Source organism: Bos javanicus, chromosome 16, assembly GCF_032452875.1.
Source record: "Bos javanicus breed banteng chromosome 16, ARS-OSU_banteng_1.0, whole genome shotgun sequence".
NCBI classification, from domain to species: Eukaryota; Metazoa; Chordata; class Mammalia; order Artiodactyla; family Bovidae; genus Bos; species Bos javanicus.
In genome coordinates this window covers 59,327,347-59,345,386 of record NC_083883.1, presented here as the reverse complement: position 1 = coordinate 59,345,386, position 18,040 = coordinate 59,327,347, and the positions used below count along the sequence as shown (strand labels likewise).

The following is an 18,040-nucleotide window of genomic DNA, read 5'->3' as shown; positions in this document are numbered from 1 at the left end:
CCCATAAGGTTTAGCACAATGCTTAATGTGCCAGAAAGAGGCATCACTACTTGTTGGATGACTACGAGTAGTATAACAAGTTGGAGGGTGGGGTTTGGTGGCAGGAAAGATTAGCAAATGAGTTTTCCGCTCCTCACCTGGTGGCAATGGACCTGAGCCATCTGACAACTCTTAAAAACACCGCACAACAAAATGGCTCCTTGTTTTATTTGTTTGCTTGTTTGTTTTTGGCTGCACTGGGTCTTCGTTGCTGTGCGCAATCTTTTCTAGTTGTGGGGCACAGGCTTCTATTGTGGTAGCTTCTCTTGTTGCAGAGCATGGGTTCTAGAGCACGTGGGCTTCAGTAGTTGTGGTGAATGCGTTTAGTTGCCCCACAGCATGTGGGGGACAATCCCTGACTAGGAATTGAACTCATGGCCCCTACATTGGTAGATGGATTCTTAACCACTGGACTACTAGGGAAGTCCCTGGCTCTCCTTTAGAGTCCATTCCTTTACTTGCCCTCTCTCTCTCAATTTTCCCCACTTTTATCTCTTGCAGGATTCCCCAGAAATTGTCTCTTTCCATTTAAAATGTTCTGTTTTCCAGACTAGACCCATGCCAAGTTAGCTTTCTAGAACACTATCCCCCTATCAAAGCTAGCACCTGGAAGCCAGGCGTTGCCACCAGCACAAGGAGAATCCAGTCCCTCTGCTTTTCCACTGTTGCCATGTTGCCCAAGGACCTCCGTGTAAAGGAGCCATGGATGTGAGCGGATCTCAAAGCCTTTGAGGAACACAGCCACGCTCTTTGTTCCACACTGTCTGAGCCCGCACCAGAATACCTTTAACTCTCCTTTCTTGGCAATATGGGCTCTTTCCAGCAAGCACCTCAAGACTCTTCCAGTTCCTGCTCTCTGCCCAGTTCCACATCCATATTGTTAGGTACTTGTTACAGCAGTATCCCATGATCGATACCAATTTCTGTCTTAGTCTGCTGAGGCTGCTATAACAAAATACCACAGACTGGGCAGCTTATATAACAGGAATTTATTTCTCACCATTCTGGGAGCTGGGAAATCTAAGATCAAGGTGCTATCATATTTGGTTCTGTTTGGGGAGGGCTCCCTTGCAGATGGCTGTCTTCTTGCTGTACCTCACATGGCAGACAAAGATCTCGTGTCTCTTCCTTTCCCTATAAGGGCAGTAGTCCCATCGTGAGATCATAACCTCATGTAACTCTAATGCCTCTCCCAAAGGGCTTTTCTCCGAGTGCTAGTGCAGTGGGGATTAGGGCTTCAGTGCATGAATTTTTGAGGAGACACAAATATTCACTCTATACTCATAGGTAAGGGCTTCCCAGGTGGCTCAGTGGTAAAGAATCCATCTACCAATGCAGGAGATGCAAATTGAATCCCTGGATCAGGAACATCCCCTGGAGGAGGAAATGGCAACCCACTCCAGTATTCTTGCCTGAAAAATCCCAGGGACAGAGGAGCCTAGCAGACTACAGTCCATGGGGTCGCAAAGAGTTGAATGCAGCTAAGCACACGTGCACATAGATAAGATATGTTCTATATCTATGGTTGGGTAATGGGATTAGAGTCTTTATCTCACAAGAACTCAAAGGACCATTTGTCAGCAAATCCTTACCCCTCAAAACTTCTTGGTTCTAGAACAAAGTACCATAGTTGCATCTTTCAAAATGTAGAGTTGTGAGAGATGGAGGTAGGGAAGGGTCGGATTTTTGCTTTTAAGGAGTTACTGGAAATGATCCATTCATTTATTCATGCATTCGGTGAGGGGGACAGTGGGTTGTGGAAGAGGGGCAAGTAAAGGATAAGTTAGAGAGGAAAGCCTGTGGCATATCAGGAAAGCCCTCAGGTGTCACACTGGAGAGTCTGGGCTTCTTGTCACACCCCTAGACTCAGGGAAGTGACCAGCCAGTCTCTGCCACAGAATCTCTTCTGCCACTAAGCATTTGGGATACAAGGGTGGCTTCAAAAACAACTTCTCAAGTGCCTAATTGATTGTCAGATGGCAATGCCATATCCACCTATGAAGGCACTCAGGTCAATGCTTCAAGGACATTTCTCCCATCATATTGAGCTTGTCTGCAATAAAAGAAAAGAGTAGGCGATCTCTAGTTGGGTATTATACTCTCTTTGAGGACTGCAGTTATATCACTAACCTATTTTGAACAAGGACTCACCCACCCCACTGCCAAAAAAAAAGAAAACTTATGTTTCCAGAAGCACCTGCTGTATCTATTCTCTGTTGATGCCAGAGATTTTTAGGAATGAAGTGTTCCATAGCTGTAATTTTTTAAATCCCACCTAAAACATGGCTCCATTGTTCTTCTGTCTGACACTACAGCTTCTATTCTCTCTCATAAGTCCCTTCTTAACAGAAAAAGGGCAAGAATCATTCCAGAGCTGAGGCCAGAAAAGACCTCACTGAATATATCTGTTTGCTTTTTAAACATCATTATAGGAGCCTCTAGAAATTCCATGTGTTCTGTTTGCCAAAGAGCCTTGAGTTCTCAATGAAGTTGAGTTTACAGATGCTCCGAGGGAATTTTATGTCCCTCACCACACACCCAGGGACAGGCACCACTGACTCTTTTCTCAATGTGTGTGTGTGTGTGTGTGTGTGTGTGTGTGTGTTAGTCGCTCATTCATGTCCAACTCTTTGTGACCCTCATGGACTGTAGCCCTCCAGGCCTCTCCATCCATGGGATTTTCCAGGCAAGAATACTGGAGTGGGTTGCCATTTCCTTCTCAAATATATATATATATAGCTTTTGGAGAAAGTAAAACACTTATTTCTGTTAATTCTGGGCCATTTTCTGTTCACCTTAACTTTTTTCCAGTCCAATTTTGCCATTCAGTCTCTGCCATAAGACAGTCACATTCAAAAGTAGAAGAAGGAACTATTGAAAGAGAAGGAAAGGATTTCTGGGCGAGAAGACTCAGACTGCTCTGAAGGATAGCAAGAACTTTACAGGTTTCATCCTCATGACAACTGGGCTGCTAAGTCACTTCAGTCGTGTCCGACTCTGTGCGACCACATAGACGGCAGCCCACCAGGCTCCCCCGTCCCTGGGATTCTCCAGGCAAGAACACTGGAGTGGGTTGCCATTTCCTTCTCCAATGCAGGAAAGTGAAAAGTGAAAGTGAAGTCGCTCAGTCTTGTCTGACCCTCAGCGACCCCATGGACTGCAGCCCACCAGGCTCCTCCGTCCATGGGATTTTCCAGGCAAGAGCACTGGAGTGGGGTGCCATTGCCTTAGGGCAAGTAAAAGCATCTCCATTTCACAAATGAGGTTACAGAAACTCGGAAAATTTGAATAATTTCCCTGAGATCACAAAGGTGGAAAGTAGCAGACTGGGTTCTACAGGTGTGCTCACAGGGCAGGCTCCTAATTAGTATCTGTGGATTTGCAATCCCCTGTATCATATTAGCTGGGGGAAGAGAAGGCTTTCTCTGATTAATTTGGGAGAGTGATTAATGAGGGATGTAAAATTTGATAAAAAGAATATGCCATCAGATTTGTAAAGTGCTTTTCTACCTTAGAAAACCTTCTGCAGCTCTTTTCTCATGAGACAGAAGGACCAAGTGAAGTATGGATGTTCTAGGCAAAGAAACTGCCACTTGCCAGGATCTTTCATGAATTAGGGACAGACTAGGGGATGAACCCAGGCTCCTGGCACCTAAGTCGGAGACTTCAGCACTGCACCTGTGCTTCACAAGTTTTGTTATTCTTCAAAAGCAGTACAGATTTCCAGAGACCACGCCACATCTACTGTATCACTGTTTCTGGGATTGGGGATGCTTTGTCCTGGCACCAAGTTTGTGAACATTTGCACTATTTTCTTGTTTTTTGGCTACTTAGACATGTCCCCAGAGAAGGCAATGGCACCCCACTCCAGTACACTTGCCTGGAGAATCCCAGGGCCGGGGGAGCCTGGTGGGCTGCTGTCTATGGGGTCGCACAGAGTCAGACACGACTGAAGGGACTTAGCAGCAGCAGCAGCAATGCCCCTTCTGTGCACTGAGGTGAAACCCGTAAGCCTCCTCTAAGACACTGGTGTCTTTAATCCATATACTGACTATTCAAGAACAGAAACAGGAAAATACCCCTTGTTGGCTCTCATTTTCCACAAACATCACTGTTAGCTCATTCTTCCTTATGTCTAGCTAGCTTTTCTTTATTCAAGTGTTTTTTTAAATTAATTTTCTCGTCATTAGGAATAGAGAACATATGATTGCCATCTTTCTTGTAATAGCAGTCCCTGTAATTGAAAGCACCTCTTCTTTCTTCAGAATCTTCTACCTCAGACTGAATTGTTGCCCTTGTAGCATTAGAGTTATGAAGTATTTTTAGACTAAGGCAATTCTGAGTTCTGGATCCTGAGGAGAACTTCAGAGAGACATCCCGAAGATACACTTTTTTTTTTTTTTGATGTGATAAATTGTGATTAATATTATTAAAGATTCACACTAATTTCACTTAAGAAAACATACATTTCAATTTCCTTTTGTTGCCCTATATTTCATTTTTTAAAAACCTAACCTAAAGTTATAAAGCATATAAAATTGAAAACAATTTTTAAAATCACAGATCACAGTGATATACTACAAAAATCACTGAAAGTGACCAGACTTCTTTTACGCATTGCTCAATCCAGATTTACAGCTGCCCAATACCTAGAGGGAAGGGCGGGTCAGACAAGCTCATATTTTTTCTCACGTTTCTGTAACCTTTTTCCCCTCTTACAAGAAAGAAAGTGTCAAGTAAAAAGTGAGAAAACACCCTCTCTCTCTCTACCCCCATCCAAAATAACCCAAACTGTTTGTTTTACCAAATCCCTAGGAGATAATTTTAGTTTGGACTTAAAAAGAATGTTCTTGTGTATATTTCCTCATGTCATGAAAGATCACAGGAGTGCCCTGGGTCGGGGGAGGACATATCTTTGGGAGCTACGACAAGGTTAACAGAAAGGAGTAGAGATCTCCATCCACAATCAAGTCACTTTGACCACATGTTCCTCCTCTTGTTGTTTGGTCATTAGGTTGTGTCCAGCTCCTTTATGACCCCATGGCCTGTGGCCCCTCTGGCCATGGGATTCTCCAGGCAAGAATACTAGAGTGGGTTGCCATTTCCTTCCCCAGGGGATCTTCCCTACCCAGGGATTGAACCCACATCGCCTTCACTGGCAGGTGGATTTTTTACCACCTGCACCTCCTGGGAAGCCCACTCCTCTTCCAGCACTTGGATAGTAGTTGTGTTCACTTAGTCAGTGACACCTCTGGTACCACTAGGGGCTTGGGACTTTCTTGTCTCTCTTGTTGGATTCTAAAAAGTTTATTAAATGTATGCATTAGCACCAGGTTCAATACCCAGTCAAATTCTAAATTCTGAATCCAGCAAAAAAAATTATAATAATGTGTAGTTAACTGCTGTTTATTTCCTTTTATTCTACCTTTTCCTTCTGCTTGTTAGAAATTTTTAAATATTTGGAAATAGCCAACTAAAAAAATAAACTCACTGAAGAAGGTGTTCATGTCAGCACAGTTTTCCTTCCCAGTTCTACCAACAGAAGCTCCACAGGCAGAATTATTCAGCAAAGAAACCTGGAAGCCCCATGGAGAAGGAAGTGGTGACATTAACACATGGGGTTGGCACACAGAGTAAGTGCCTGTCGGCAGGAAATATGTACAGACATGGTGCTTTATGACCCGTAGACGCCACTCTTCCCATCACCAGCCAACTTTATCTGGAAAGACCATTCTGCCTGATGTCCTAAATGTCACAGACAAAAAGGAGCTTTTTTGTTCCTAAAGAATCGTTTCTTTACTCAAGGCTTTGGGCTGTCAATGCATAAAATCTACAAAAGAAAAAAAACAAACAAAAAAAATGTACCTGGGAAAGACATCAATGGCAACACCTTCCTCTAGCTCAGGGGATCAGAGCTGGAAAGGAAGACACGACAGACATAGCCAACCCCTTTCCATCACAGCCAAAAAGCAAATGTGCCTTGCAGATGCCTTGGACTGCAATGGACATTTGGCTCAGGACTGCCTACATTTGTTTCACAGTCAACCTCACACATACCCTGACAGGAGCAATCAAATGGTCTCTCTTCTGCTGTACTCTGAGCATATACACACTCAACTGAGCAGATCGGATGTTCCACTATCCACCCTAGGAAACTTCAGGAAGGGAAAATGCACAAACATCCCTTCCACCCAGTAAGTCTTCTTTGAGAACCATGGTTATAATGGCTTTACAGAAAGAGATGGATGATTGAAAAGCAGTTTCTTCAAATTAAGACATCACTATTCTGTTGCAGCCTAGAATGCCAATCAGATCAAGACAACACAAGCAAACTCCTTGACTCCTTAGACTATGAATTGATGAGATATTATCTGGTGTCTCCTGCTGGAGGAAATGTCTTGAATCTCCACATGCACATGTTATCACAAAAATGTACTCAAGAGGCATCCCCAAAGGTTGGCCTAATGACACACAGTTTCTGGGGGCTTTCTGCCTTCCTTTTTTGGCATTCCTCCTTTCCTGCCTACCCACCTTCTGTGTTGTTGTCCAAGAATGACTCCCTCTTTAGACCTGACCTTTTGCTCCTTCCTGAGGTGATTCCCATGGGGATCTAACTTTCTGCTTGCTTTCTACCAGCCTAATTGGAATTGAGTTAACCATGGCTGGCTGTTTCGTGTTGCAAGTTTTTGTGCTGGTATCATTCCCAGGTGACATTATCCTTTAAAACTTTTGTTGATTTTGCAGTCTGAAGAAATGGCAATTGTGGCTGTGACAACAGAGTTAGGTCTGTAGGAGCCTACATGCAAATGGTGATCAGGAGTTCTCATTTCTACAAAGACTCCTGAGTTCTAAAGCTCTTTCTTCAAAAGATGATACCTGTATGCAATTCTTCTTTTCAATCTAATCCAGCAAATATGTTGCTGGTAGTAACAGAACTGTGTTCTGGTACATCACTGACCCAGGTGCTACAGAGGAATAAAAGAGGTATGTCTTGTTTTCTTCAAGGCACCTGTTGGTGCAGATTAGATCTGACAACACGTGAAATGGCCACAGAGCAGTAGGATAAAACTCAAAATCAGACACTAAATTCTGTTGCAGAGCTGACAATACTACACAAGTTCAAAGTGGGATCAATCGATGTGAATGGCTATTCTGGAGGGTGAGCGGGTTAGCAGTTGACAGGCAAAAGGGGCAAGCCATTCAACGTATGGAAAATGTGCTCAGCTATAGTAGGAACCAGAGCTAACCGAAAGCTGATGCTCTGAGCTGTCTCTAAGCACTGAGTGAAAGGCTGCCTCTTTTGAACTGTATTTTGTACCTTCAGATGGCTCCCCAGGGGAAGGTGAGACAAGAAGCCATTTGCCCACGAGCAGGCCATCAACACTGTCCGTGCTGGTGATCTCAAAGCCTGGTTCTCCAGGCACAGCATGAGCAAATAGCTGCCCCAAATGGGAAGTGAAATATTTCCAAATGATCAAGTGCCCAAGGTCAACTGTTCAATCCTGGGTAGGCCAGTTAGCTTTGCCTGTTTCACGACATAAGTGTGTGCTTTCTAACACCAGGTCAACTGTTCCATGTTAGTTATAAGAAATCTAGAGAAGAACATAAATGAGTTGTGAAGAATCTGCCACCACTGTAAAAATATCCAGTTTTACACTGGCTGTTTACCCATGTTGTGTTGGCAATCTCAAAGCTTTTTTTTTTTTTTTATCTGTTTGTTTTTGTTTCTATAGAGCACATAATTAAAACATACTCATAATAGCAGTATAGCATAGTGGCTGAGTGTAGGCAACCCACATTGCTGGGTTAAAATCCTAGCTCTTCTTTTTAGCTGAATGACTTTAGACAAGCTGCTTGATGCAATTGTGCCTCAGCTTCTGTCAATTTGAAAAATAGGGATGATGATAATAATATTTGAATAAGATTATTTTGGGGAATAAATGAGATAGTATATGTGCAAGGGTTAGAAGACTGCCCTAATATTTTGGGCATGCAATAAATAGCAAGTCATCACTAGGATGATGGTCATTATTCATCCAGAAGGGATCTTACAGAGCATCTAGTTAAATAATACCATTTTTACAAATACAGAAACTCAATTCTCCAGAGGTAAAGTAACTTTCTGAGGCGCATTAGTTAAGTGGGTATTAGTACCCTTGGCTTCTGACTCATTAAAAATACAATGTACATGCACGCGTTATCTCATTCATTAACAAAACACACTCACATATATTATTCCCCAAACTCTCCCTGTTACACCACATTGCCTCTCCTAAACTGAGTGCTGAAGCATTTTTCAGACACCCAAGTATCAGAGTTCCACAAGCTATGGTTCTCAGTGAGATCCGGAAAGAGGTACTTGTGTAGTGAGATGAGGGAAGGGCATGGAGAGGCCACATCCCAACATGGCAGCAGACAAATGTGAGGCCTTTGGTGCTGTGGCAAAGTTATGTTCCATTACTAATTTGGTCCTGTGTTGCTGCTGCTGCTAAGTCGCTTCAGTCATGTCCAACTCTGTGCGACCCCATCAATGGAAGCCCACCAGGCTCCGCTGTCCCTGGGATTCTCCAGGCAAGAATACTGGAGTGGGTTGCCATTTCCTTCTCCAATGCATGAAAGAGAAAAGTGAAAGTGAAGTCGCTCAGTCCTGTCTGACTCTTAGCGGCCCCATGGACTACAGCCCACCAGGCTCCTCTGTCCCTGGATTTTCCAGGCAAGAGTACTGGAGTGGGGTGCCATTGCCTTCTCCGGCTCCTGTGTTAATTTGGTCATTTAAGGCAATGGCACCCCACTCCAGTACTCTTGCCTGGAAAATCCCATGGGTGGAGGAGCCTGGTAGGCTGCAGTCCATGGGGTCTCGAAGAGTCGGGCACAACTGAGTGACTTCCCTTTCACTTTTCACTCTCATGCATTGGAGAAGGAAATGGCAACCCACTCCAGTGTTCTTGCCTGGAGAATCCCAAGGACAGGGGAGCCTGGTGGGCTTCCGACTATGGGGTCACACAGAGTCGGACACGACTGAAGCGACTTAGCAGCAGTAGCAGCAGCATAAGCAGCAGAGAGGATCCCTTCAGGGGGAGCTGCATGAGATATGCCGTGAACCCAACTGTCCCAACAGGCTGTCAAGACAGTGCCTGTTTCTCTTTGATGATTAGGAGCCATGGCTACAATGACACCAGGTTTGCTGCACTTTTTTCTTTCTGTTTTAAAAATATTTATTTAGGGTCTTGTGGCACGTGGGATCTTTAGTTGCTGCTTGTGAATTCTGAGTTGAGGCTTGTGGCATATAGTTCCCTGATCAGGGATTGAACCTGGGCCCCCTGCTTTGGGAGTGCAGAGTTCTAGCCACTGAACCACCAAGGAAGCCTTATTTCTTCTTTCTTAGAGAACTTAATCTGGCCTTCATGAAACAATATCAGCTTGTCTTTGGTCACTTGAAGTCCACCTCTTCATCCGCCCTGTCCCTTGCCTGAATCATCCCACCTCCACCAGTGACTAACCAGCTGTGTCACAGTCATCCATTTAAGGGTGTCCTTTTGATGGAGTGTAGCTGTCTTGTACAGGCCTCAAACTCCTTGAACACTTCTATTTTTCTTCAAGTAGAAGGAGAAACTATGTTTTACCAGAACTTTTTCAAGGGAGACCATTGTGCGTTTGAAACGAATCACTTAGGCTGGTGAGATGAGACTTCACATTTATGTTATATTACATAACAGCAACCTGGTGGAGTATTCAAATTAGGGGCAGAATTACATGGGACATTAGAGGAAAAAAGGGATGACTCCAGGTGTGGGAATTCTGTATGAGGCCCACAGTGGAAATATAAGAGAGTTATATCTGGTAAGAAGAGGTACTTTGCTATGGGGCGGGGGGTGAAATATAAACTCTGCTTTCTGTTTTGCTATGATTCTTCAATAAAATCTATTCACAAACATGAACAGGATTTCTTTTGAAAAACAATGAAGAAGCTGATATTGACATACAATCTGGTAAAGACAAGACAAAGACATTCTGCCCAGTTGATGGAAACCCAGGGCAGGAGAGAAGTTGAATAAAAATGAGCTGAGCTGCCCAGTGACAATGTAAACAGTAGAACTCTTCTTTCCAACAATGATTAGCTAATCCTTAGTAGGAATGACTGTCCTAATTTTGGAAACATTTTTCTTCTTTTTGTTCACAAGATGTACATTATAGATTGAACTGTGTCCTTCCAAAATACATAAGTTGAAACCTTGGTCTCCAATGTGATAGAGAGTGGAGATAGAGACTTCAGTGAGGTAACCAGTTCAATGAGGTTGTAAGAGTGGGGCCCTAATCTGATAAGATTGGTGTCCTTATAAGCAGAAGAAGAGACACCAGAGAGTTCTCTTTGCACACACAAAGGAAAGGCTGTGAGAGGACAAAATGAGAAGGAGCTGTATACAAGCCAGAAGGAGGAGCCCCTTCCTAAAACCAGCCCTGACAGCAACTTGACCTTGGACTTCCAGCCTCCACAACTGTGAGATAAGACGTTTCTATTGGTTGAACCACTAGGTCTCTGGTATTGTGTTATGGCAGCCTGAGCAGACCAATACAATGTGCTGTTCCATTTAAAGAACATGCTCTCTGTCACTGTTGGACATGGATTTATATTAATTTTTCCCACTTACTCTTTTACCTAGAATACTGTTCCAATCAGTCCTCTCCTCTCCTGTCATCTTAACTCTTTATATAAGCCTATTTAGCTGGTGGACAGCAATGGTTTTCAAATGTGCTGCAGTTCTCCTGTCTCTCAGTATTTGTATCAGAGTGCCACCAGAGGAGCTCGTGTAGGTAGCTGTGTATATCTATGTATAAGTTTGTATGTATTAATCGTATACATATGATTAGTTACAAGACATAGGCTTATGTACTATAGGAGCTGGCTTCATAATCCTGAAGTCCACAGGGCAGGCAATCAGGAAGGAAGAGAGCAGTTGTAGCTCCAGCTGCTGCTTCATGTCAATGAGGTGAGTTGGCAGATCTGCAACAATGATGTGAGTGTAGAAATCTCAGAATGTGGCGATATTTTACTGTTTACTTTCTCTACTGCCTGGAATCTTTGCTATTCAAGGAGGGCTTAGTCTTCAAAAGGCTTCCACCTAATTCAGTCAGGCCCATCCACAATACTCTTGCTTTTCATTAGTTCAAAATCAACTGATGTGGGGGTTCAATTGCATCTGAAAAATCCTTTCACTGTAGCACCTAAGACACGTTTGGTTAAATAACTGGGAGCGGATGTTTGTATGTAATAAAACGGCTATTGTCTCCCTTTGACACTCCGGCTCTCCTGAAAGAATCTCCCTTGTAGCCCACCATGGCCAGAAGCATACTAGAAAAGGAATTCTAGGGAATGTAGTTTAGTTTAGCCAACTCGACATGTTACAAAACCATCATAATGTTCAACACTTACATATGTTCTGCGCTCTCATGGTTTTAATCCCACCGCAGATGGAGGGCTGGTCTATCAAGAAGAAATTCTTCCCTGAATTCCATGGGAAGGACCATTAACCTTTAGAAGGACACATTCTTCTCTCCTGTTCTTCCTTTAGTTGTCCTTCTTGGGTGTGAATCCTGCCTGGTTTCACCGTGTATGTTTTTGACTCTGTTTGCTGGAATGTCCTAGAAAGGATGGGCCAATCCTCTTCTCCTTGTGGTTTGCTTTGTTGCAGTCCTTCCAGGTATGAACTGGGCTTGAATAGTGGCTTTTCCACTTACAAGCTATAAAGTTGGGCCAATCCCTTACATCCCCAGGGTTCAAAGAATAATCCCCTCTTAGGGTTGCTCTGTAGCTCAAGTGACAAAATAGAGGTAAAACACTGTGCTGCCTACACTGAACATCATAATCATCATCTCAATACTTTTTAATTTTCTTTAAGTCTTTAAGGACAGCCACAGAATAAGTTCTTTACCCAAAGCCAGAGCTCAGAATTTCTATCAGCTGGTTTTCTCCTCACCCCACCAAGAGTTATCTCCAATTTCTAGTTACTTGAAGGGCTCTAATTGATATCAGCCCTTCGCCACTTTCTCCGAAATATTGCCTACAGCACTAGCAGAGGCAGTGATAAATATAATAATGATAATTTCACAAAACCTCAGTGTGTGCTAAAGGATCCAATGACAATCTGAACAGCAGGAGAGAAAGTTTCTTCCTACCAATTAATGGGAAGCCACGTCTAATTTGCCACCTGCTCAGCACTTTTGAACCTGTCAGGAAAAAGGAAACCAGCGAACCTTGATCTTGTCACTAGTCTTCTTGGGGACTTCTCTCTAACACAAATGGAAATAGCGTTCATTAGAGTAAAAAATAGAAAGCCTGTGTCAGCTCCCTCTATTCTCTTCTTGGCTAGAAGTAAAATCCATCCTTGTCAGTGAGGAGGTGGTTCCGAAAGCCCACTGGACCCATATGCTCATCTCCTGATGCTGGAGAATGAATATCGCCTTAAACTCTTTAGAAACGTTTAGAGTGTTATTAGTTCTCCTGTGACTTATGAGTCAAGGGATATTATAAGAAAGAGTTCTACTGTTTCAAAACTTCTAAATATGAGAAAATGCTCCAGAAGCCAAGATAAATTCCAAGTAAATAAGGTAGGACTTCAGAGATCATTTTTTCTTTTGGCTCTCCTGATCATTTCAAATAATAATACAAGCCTTTATACAACCTATCATTAGTATGTACTTAGTCACTCAGTCGTGTCTGACTCTTTGTGACCCCATGGACTGTAGCCTGGCAGGCTTCTCTGTCCATGGGATCTCCCAGGCAAGAATACTGGAGTGGGTTGCCATTTCCTTCTCCGGGGGATCTTCCCAACCCAAGGATCAAGACTAGTCTCCTGTGTCCCTTGCATTGCGGATGGATTCTTTACCCGCTGAGCCATTGGGGAAGCCTTCGTTAGTGTATTTCTTGTTAAACACAAACAAAAATAAAACAAACCCACAAACCCCTTGCCAGTATTATTTACTAATACGTCAATGTTATTACATTTCTTCTCATCTGGCACTTTTTGCTTACAATTAGTGAAGCAGCCAGTAGTTTCTTAGGCTACCTGGATCTCATTAGGTATATCATTTAGGCCTGTTTGTGTATTGAATCAGAACATATCATATGATCACTTGTTTAAGACTCTGGGCTACTCATGGTCATAAAACCATGAGGTTAAAAATACAGATTAGATCTTATTCATTTAGCAAGTCACTAATTCAATGGATATTTAGTAAACCTACCATGTGCCTGGAACATTGCCAGGCAAAATTACTTACATCCTAGAAATTTTGCCTGACATGAAAGTAATCATATACTTATGGCAATAATATAGAAACTTTATACTATCAATTTCTAATTTATTGATGATGCACCTAATCAGAAAGAACAGGCTCTTAGGGAGCATTTCTCACAAATTATGATAATCTAATTCTCATCTTATCCTCATACCTTGATTAAAATTGCCTCCTTCCTTTGTAATGAACTCTGAATCCCATCATGGTGCCATTCTTCGGAACTGGCATATTAGTTTGGAATCTTTTTGCAACAGCAACCCCTCAGGGGCTGGGACTCCCAGAGATTCAGGGACTTCTTTTCCTTTTTCCCCTTTATTATTGGTCTATTCACCCTGTCTGCAGTTTAGAGCTGGATGCTCGGCTCAGGAGTAACCAGATGTCCTCTCTACCAGCTTCTCCCCTGACTTACCCCATCCCATAGTGAAGAAGGGATGATGTGATATAATCAACCCAAGTCAAGGAATTTATAGAGCTGCAGTCTGAGTCTACTCATCTCTTTGGGGATCTTTCTTTCGCGGTCCTCTTTTTCATAGGATGTCAGTTAGAGTACGGACTGCTCTGAGAAGGCCTGAAGTGTGTGGCTTCCACCACTTCTAGTGTTAGGCACTGGGGGCTCTTGAATCTCACACCTCAGGAATAGCACAGGGCACAGTGGTTGAGGAAAGACAGAACCTGAGTCCTGATTGTGTCTCTAGCTCTTTATTACCAACAACCCGACTTCTTTTAAATTAGAGGGACAAACTTCATTTGTCTTTTAAATCTGTGTCTCATATTCTTCCTGACAGCCCTGTGTGTTCTCTCCCATAGGCTAGGCTGACATAGAAAGGGTGAGAAAAGCCGCATAACAGAGCCTTAAGACCACTTCCTCTGAAATGATGATATATATATTCTCCGCCCCACCTTGGGAAATCCTTCAAGTTTCTGTCTTTCTGATCAGTACTTTATTTGCAATCAGTGACTCAGGTTGCCTCTAGAAACAGTTTTAACTTAAGCATATCATCAGGCATACCTTCTCCTTTCAAGATTTGTTTTCCATAAGCTTGTATCTCTTACCACAGAACATTTTCCAACATGTATAAATAGGAGACAATGAATCTTAACAAATGGGAGACAAAGTATTTTTTTTTTTTTTTTTGGTCAGATCAAATTGCCATGACAGGGACATGTTATTGGACTGAAATATTTATTATAGGATTACCTCTCAATTTCATGTTATATATATATATGTGTGTGTGTGTGTGTATATATATATATATATGGAGAAGGCAATGGCACCCCACTCCAGTACTCTTGCCTGGAAAATCACATGGATGGAGGAGCCTGGTAGGCTGTAGTCCATGGGGTCGCTAAGAATTGGACACAACTGAGCGACTTCACTTTCACTTTTCACTTTCATGCATTGGAGAAGGAAATGACAAGCCACTCCAGTGTTCTTGCCTGGAGAATCCCAGGGACGGGGGTGCCTGGTGGGCTTCCGTCTATGGGGTCGCACAGAGTCGGACATGACTGAAGCGACTTAGCAGCAGCAGCATACACACACACACACACACACACACATGTGTGTGTGTGTGTGTGTGCTCAGTTGCTAAGTCATGTCTGACTCTTTGAAACTTCATATACTGTAGCCTACCAGGCTCCTCTGTCCATGGGATTTTATATAATATTACATAAGACAATGTAAGTATTGCTTTTGCCTGTCTATAATATTAGATACAGCATGGACAAAATAGAAATAGACTCAGTTCACAAGATATTAGGATGGAAAAATAAAAATTAAGGTAAAATAGGAAAAGCTAATTGAATACATTTATCTTGCTACATGTTTTCTTCATGTGTAGAGCATGAACCCAGCCAATAGTTTTCTTAGGCTACCTAGACATCATTAGGTATAATATTTAGGCCCATTTATGTATTAAATCAGCATATTCCATATTATCATCTGTTTAAGACTCTGGTCTGCTCAGGTCCAAGGAAATTCAGGGTAAGAAGGATAAGAATTTCCTGAAATTCAAAAAAGTCTACTGTTATGGCAGTCTGTCCCTAGACCTCTCCTCTCAGGAAGGAGAGATGAAAGAAAACACTCCAAATTCAGAATACTCTAATTTGGAACACCACTTGCAATTGGAGATATAATTTTCAAATGCCATTTACAGCTCTGCCTTAAGTCTCATATATGATCATATATATTTTATGATTCATATATATATATGATTATATATAAATATGATTCACAGGCAGAATGCTTTTAAGGCAATGAGTCACAATGGGTAAAACCTTTATAGACTTCACATCTCAAACTAGGGAAGTCTAAGAATGACTTTGAACTACTTAAGAGCCTTACAGGTCAAGTATAGTTGGGCTAAATTCAAAATCCCATGAGAACAAAACCTCCCATGATTGGTTTTGTCCCTTGTCTTTGTCCTGGCAGGGCCATCTAAGACAGATGGTCATAGATCTTTCTAGATCCAGAGGCGGCCCTTTAATCTCAGTTGTATCCTCTAGCTGCAGTTTTACTCATTAACTCTCTAAGATATAGCATAGACTCTTCCTAGAACTATGGTTAGACATTTCTCCAAAGAAGACATACAGATGGCTAACAAACACATGAAAAGATGCTCAACATCACTCATTATCAGAGAAATGCAAATCAAAACCACTATGAGGTACCATTTCACGCCAGTCAGAATGGCTGCGATCCAAAAGTCTACAAGCAGTAAATGCTGGAGAGGGTGTGGAGAAAAGGGAACTCTCTTACACTGTTGGTGGGAATGCAAACTAGTACAGCCACTATGGAGAACAGTGTGGAGAGTCCTTAAAAAACTGGAAATAGAACTGCCATATGACCCAGCAATCCCACTGCTGGGCATACACACTGAGGAAACCAGAAGGGAAAGAGACACATGTACCCCAATGTTCATCGCAGCACTGTTTATAATAGCCAGGACATGGAAGCAACCTAGATGCCCATCAGCAGATGAATGGATAAGAAAGTTGTGGTACATATATGCAATGGAGTATTACTCAGCCATTAAAAAGAATACATTTGAATCAGTTCTAATGAGATGGATGAAACTGGAACCTATTATACAGAGTGAAGTAAGCCAGAAAGAAAAACACCAATACAGAATACTAACACATATATATGGAATTTAGAAAGATGGTAACAATAACCCTGTGTATGAGACAGCAAAAGAGACACTGATGTATAGATCAGTCTTAGGGACTCTGTGGGAGAGGGAGAGGGTGGGGAGATTTGGGAGAATGGCATTGAAACATGTATAATATCATGTATGAAACGAGTCGCCAGTCCAGGTTCGATGCACGATACTGGATGCTTGGGGCTGGTGCACTGGGACGACCCAGAGGGAGGGTATGGGGAGGGAGGAGGGAGGAGGGTTCAGGATGGGGAACACAGGTATACCTGTGGCGGATTCATTTAGATATTTGGCAAAACTAATACAATATTGTAAAGTTAAAAAAAAAAAAAACTAAAGGAAAAAAAAAAATCCAGAGAATCCACCTAGACTGTGGATGAGGATTATTTCTATCAAAACATAAAACATTTAAAAGGTATATGGATATTAATTTTTAAATGCAGAATGCCATGAGGCCTTGAAGGAGAAATCCCAAGGGAAAAATGATCTCTAAATTGAAGGAAGAGTTGAGAAGGGAGTGTTACTGCTTCCTTTTGGACAGAGACACAGAGAGTAACAAAAGCAAACTGGAATGTGGAAGGAGTGAAGAAACGAAAGATAGGGTTGAATACACTGACATGGCAAATAATATCTGAAATGGTGCCTGGATTGTGTAGAAACTCAACACAGTCTGTGTGAGAACTCGTGTCACAGGTTGCAGAAAGGCAACAGAAAAGTCAAAATGTCCCTAGTAAGAGCCAGGTTCACATGCTAGTCTGGGAAGCCCCACTGCAATCAACATTCTGTTGATCAAGAGCTGACTGGTGATTTAATGAAGCAGAGGGAAAGAGATCCCTGGAGGAGTATTACTTGTTGAGCTATTGACCAATATTAGCAAACAGAGCTATTACATGATTTAATACCTAAAGGTGTAACAAAAATTTTTCTTTTATAGAAAACAGTAACTTCATTAATTGATTCAACAGATACTTACGAAGGACTTGCTATGTGCAAGGCATTATGGTAGATGCTGGAAACAATAAAGAATAAGATAAAGCCCCTGCCCCATAGAGTTTTGATCATATAGGGCAGATTTAACACAATACATCAATAAATATGTAAGAATATATGCTATCATTAGCACCATAAGGATAACACACAGAGAGCCATGATTAAGAAAAATGAGTAGAGATAGGTTTATGAGATAGAGTGGTTTGGGAAGACCTCCCTGGGAGAACTGAAAAGTAACGGTCAGTCATAAAAAGAGTTGTGAGGAGGGAGTTCCAAACCATGAAGGCAAAGGAGACAGCAGGCACAGTGGCCCAGAGGGTAAGACAGCTTGGTATGTTCTAGAAACTAGCAGCAGGCAGCCTGGTGGGAGATATGTGATACTGTTGAAGGATGAGGGAACAGTAGGCAGTTGGAGATAAAAATGGAAGCTTTATAGCTGAAAAAAAGGCAGATTAGAGGGTATGGCCTGGCTATCTGGGTAAGGAGCTTGCTAATACACCTCAGAATTAAACTTGCCTATCCAAGCCTGGTTTAAAGACACCAGCATCCCACTGAAATGC

General features: G+C 42.4%; 1 non-coding gene across 1 annotated transcript; it reads right to left on the bottom strand.

The window, feature by feature from the left end:
- Positions 1–9,329: 9,329 nt before the first annotated feature.
- TRNAG-CCC (transfer RNA glycine (anticodon CCC)) lies at positions 9,330–9,402 on the bottom strand. The gene has a single exon. It is a non-coding gene; the product is annotated as a tRNA-Gly (tRNA).
- Between the last annotated feature and the right edge of the window lie 8,638 nt (positions 9,403–18,040).